This window comes from Emydura macquarii, unplaced genomic scaffold (genome assembly GCF_026122565.2).
Source record: "Emydura macquarii macquarii isolate MOO-44397 ecotype Brisbane River unplaced genomic scaffold, CSIRO-AGI_Emac_v2 contig_1386, whole genome shotgun sequence".
Taxonomy (NCBI): Eukaryota; Metazoa; Chordata; order Testudines; family Chelidae; genus Emydura; species Emydura macquarii.
In genome coordinates this window covers 1,646,276-1,650,847 of record NW_027131523.1, presented here as the reverse complement: position 1 = coordinate 1,650,847, position 4,572 = coordinate 1,646,276, and the positions used below count along the sequence as shown (strand labels likewise).

At 54.8% G+C, this 4,572-nt stretch overlaps 1 long non-coding RNA gene across 1 annotated transcript; it reads left to right on the top strand.

The window, feature by feature from the left end:
- The first annotated feature begins 2,271 nt into the window (after positions 1 to 2,271).
- Positions 2,272 to 3,643, top strand: LOC137155891 (uncharacterized). The gene is made up of 3 exons (XR_010920616.1): positions 2,272 to 2,300; positions 3,008 to 3,074; positions 3,596 to 3,643. It is a non-coding gene; the product is annotated as an uncharacterized lncRNA (long non-coding RNA).
- Positions 3,644 to 4,572: the final 929 nt, after the last annotated feature.

Here is a 4,572-nt window from a genome sequence, read left to right as displayed (position 1 = left end):
AGATTGCTTCCACGGCAGGAAGGATGCCCCCCATCCACAGGGATGACCTCAGTGGCCCCCCCATTTGTGGGTGTGAACCAGGCAAGGTCTGGGGGAGGTATTATTGCCCTGAGAGGTGGGGCTGATCCAGCAGGAGATGCTCGTGTTCTGTGTAATTCATCGGGCAGGGGAAGGCAAGAATAATGTATGTTATCCCCAGATGGCTCTGGCATCCCTCAGCCTCCCTGCCCCCCGGCCCTGGCTCTCCCACGACTCTCTCCTTGTCACTAGATGGATCTGCAGCGAGTCAAGGAGGAGAGAGCCGTGCAGGAGAAGGAGCTGGCCAAGGTAATAGGGATGGGTCTCAGCCTAGCCCAGAGCAGATTCTGCAAGGTGGATCAGCACCTGCCCATCCCCCTGGATCCGGGGATGCTCTGGGACCAGCCTGTCGGCGGCGTTAGCTCCCCTTGGGAATCATTGAAACCCAGTGGGACGAAAGCGATCTTGGCATCACCGGGGATCATTCTCTGCAAAGGCTCAGGAAGTTTCAGGAAAGGGGTAGAAAACTAGACAAAAAATACCATCACGCCACTCCGGAAATCAGTGGTGCACCCACCCTCGAATACTGTGTCCAGTTCAGCTCGCCCCATCTCCCAAAGGATGTGGTGGCGCTGGAAAAGGTTTAGAGAAGGGCAACAAAGGGAGATCCAGGGTATGGAACAGCTTCCACACGAGGGAGACTAAAAAGACTGGGTCTGCTCAGCTTGGAGAGGAGAGGATGTAGGGGGGGATAAGACAGAGGTCTATGAAGCCATGAATGGTCCGGAGACAGTGACTAGGAAAGTTTCATTGACCCTTGCACATAGTGCAAGAACCAGGGGTCGCCCGGTGAAATGAACAGGCAGCAGGTTTAAAACGAAGGAAAGGAAGTGCTTCTTCACACAATGCAGCGTTAACCTGTGAAACTCACTGCCAGGGGATGTTGTGATGGCCAAGAGTATAACTGGGTTCAAACCTGAACTGAAGAAGTCAGATGCTCAGGGACACAACCCCATGCTCCGGGTGTCCCTAAACCTTTGACTGCCAAAAGCTGAGAGGGGAAATTGGGGGATCTCTCCGTAATTGCCCTAGTCTGTACATTCCCCCTAAAGCTCTGGTAGGGGCCACTGCTGGAGAAGGGATATTGGGTTAGATGGGCCATGCTCTGACCCTATATGGCAGCTCTTCTGTCTCTCTAGGAGCTGGGCCCCATGTCACCACAACTCCTCAGGTCGGACACGGGCCATGCAGGTAATGCACTGGGCTGGGACCCAGCCGATCTGTTTTCAGGGCCCAGTTCCGCCACCAATTCCCAGTGCAGCCTTGGGGGAGTTACTTAGACCAAGATGTTCAAAGCTCCTGTGGGAATTTAGAGGCTCACGAATTCCAGGAGTTGTGTGTCAGCCAGGAAAAGGCATTTGCAAAATACTTGGAGGGGATTTGAAAGGCGCTGGGGGGTGGCTTCCGGTCTCCGTGACCCCTGGGCATTGGAGTTTACAATTATGACCAGAGCAGGAAACAGGGCATGGTGGGACAGCTTCTGGAGGACTGCATCATCTTTTCTAATGGGATGCTCACATCAGCTAGAGACAAATTACAGAGCAACAAATTTCCAGTCCCGGACTTGTCCCTGGAACTGTGTTCTTGTATTGTCCAGCACCCGGCTGGAGGGAATCTGGGGAGTTTGCTTCCCTTTCTTATGGCAATTTTCTTCTTTGAGAATCATCTCCCGCTGGGATTCAGGTGACAGAAAGTCTCTTTGCACAGGAACCTCCGGCAGGTCCATTGCCAACCTGTACATTTCTCACTCATACCCTTCTTCCTGCCAAAGAATGGGGGGGTGTCATTCTCCATGGCATATCGCTACTTTGCCACTCCTCTGATGCCAGCTTGTTTTGTGTTGGCGACTAGGATACCCCCAAACATTTGCCTGTGCTTCTTTTTCAGGAAAAGCTCCGTTCCTCGGAGCTGGCGGAGACAATTCGGGAGCAACAGGAGATCCAAGAGGTATCGGATTTTATTGCTGTACAGACTGTGATGCTGTGGAGTGGGTCAGCTAGACGCACGGCACCACGGCTGGAGTCCGTCAGTGGTGGAGCCTCTGACTGCCGTGGGGCTGTGATGATTAACACCGGCTGGTGTCCATGGGGCTGCCGTCGTGTGGGAGGAGACACGGCCGGCACCCTGTGTTCTGACTTTGTTACGTTTTATGCCAAGGTCCTTCAGAGCAAAATAAACCAAATGAAGGAGGATCTGGAGGATCTGGAGCAGCAGAACGCACTGTAAGTCAGATGGTGGGGGCCAGATCCCAGCCAGTGGGAAGTGGTGTTGCTTTATCAGAGTCCATGGGGCCAGATCCCAGCTGGGGTCAATCGGCCATAACTCCATCGGAGTCGGTGGGGCCTGGCCCCCCATCTGGGGTCAATTCTCCCCAGTTCCCAGTTGCTGGTTTGATCACCCAGTGGCTGTGTGGTTAAAGCACTGGGCAGCGAGTCCGGGGACCTGGTTGTGAGTCCCAGCTCTGCGACGGCATCTCTCATTGTGTGTCTGGGCAGTGCCTGACACAACAGGAGTCCTGATCTCAGTTGGGATCTGTGCAGTGCCTGGCATGATGGGGCCCTGATCTCGGTTGGGGTCCATGCAGCTCCCAGCGCAATGTGTTTTGCATCCCTCTTTCTCTAACACTCTAGGGAGGCTGGACTTGGCTGCATGGAGTGTGTAGCCAAATGACGGCACATGGATCCTATTTTCACTTGACCCCCACTAAGCTGGGCCAGGTGTCCAACAGGGACCCCGCGTGATTGACAAGGGATCCTTGCTATTGCAAATGTCCGTGGCGATTGATGAGACGCTGACCCACTGAGAGAGGTTTTTAGCTAATTAGAGATGACGTGGTGCCCCAGCGATCCTTTCACCGCTGATGAAGACCATAACCGAGTGGGAACCGGGCATGGGGCTATTGACGACAGCCTCCCTCTTCTTTTCACAGCCAGAAGTTAGAACAGGGCGAGGACCTCTCTGGGTCATTGCTGCGCGAGATTGTGGAAGCCAAGCTGGTAAGGAACGGGGCCAGCCCACGCCCCCAAAACCCCAGAGAGCCACGCTCGGGCGCGGGAGTTGGGCCATGATGCCGGCAGAGATTCTGCTCTGTGATGATGCACCGAGCAAGTGGGCGGGAATTATAGCCCACGTTCCCTCGGGAAGAGAGTCCAGGCTCAGCCTGGGGAGGAAGGGCGAGCCTTCTGGTTCATGACCTGGGTCTGGCGGGCAGTTCCCAGCTGTGCCCACCCATGTCACATAGCACCCATGGCCAGGCTTTGACCTCGGGTCTCATCTGGATCAATGGGGAAAGAAAAACCACCCCTTGTTGGTCTTGTCTATTTAGACCGCGAGCTTTTCAGGGCAGAGATTGTCTCTCACTCTGGCTCTGGGCAGCACCTGGCACAATAGGGGTCTCGATCTTGGTTGGTTTCTGGGCAGTGCCTGGCGCGCAACATGGGCCCGGATCTCTGCAGAGGTCTTGGTCCTGCTACAATACAAAGGCTAATGAAACTTCCCACGGGTGGTTATTCTGTAGGAGACTCAACTGGTGGCGAAGAGACGCGGCGTCGCCCGCTGGCTGTGGTGAGCAAAATGTTTGCATCTGCTGGCGTTTCGGTAGCCCGGGGGTCAGGATGCCTGGGTTCTTACCATCAGCTAACGCATGGAACCGCGGCTTTATTCAGCTACTGCTGCCCGTGTGGATGGGATAATTTAGTAGCCAAATTGAGGAGCTTTTGCAGCATTCGGGCAGCTCCGTGGCTTTTCCAGTGATCTTCCTCCAGTCGATTCGGGGCTGGTCCCAGCCATGCTTCACTGATTATTTATTAGTTTCTTACTGGAGCAGTAATTTACTTAATTGCTGATTATTTATTTAATTTACTTATTCCCAGCTGGATTTATGCCAAGGCTTTTCCCATCGGCAGCCATAAATCAGCAAGTCCATGGGGATATTGCTACCCCGAGTCAGCCCGATGGGCCCATCTAGCCCTGTATCCCGTCTCTGACAATAGTCAGTGCAAGCTGCCACAAGGGACGGTGGACGACACCCCCTAGTGGGCAGTGATGGGATAACATCAGCATCTAGCCCCTGTTTGGATCCCACGGCGCTTTTGGCCCCACTGAGATCTGGTGGCAGGGAGTTCCGCAGTCTCTCTGATCGCGCTTTCCCCACAGGACACTGGCTTCCCTCTGTGTCTGGCTGCAACTCCTCGCCGGCTCCCTCATGGTCGCAGCCATCTTCTACACGTACTTCTTTGACGGGGAGTTCATCTACCGCACCCTACCGCTGGTGCTTTCGGAGCGCAGCTACGATCAGCTGGCCTCCGGCCTGGGCGGCCACCTCACCCTGCACAGCGAGGGGCTTCTGCCCTTCTGAGCCCCCGGCCACAGAGACAGATCGTTGTGGTGCTGTGGACTGTTAGTGAGTGCGTGAGTGCATGTGTGTGGAGGAGAACCCGGGAGAGGACCCTGAGTAATTAAACTATTTAACTGCCACGTGTTGGCTAAAGGATC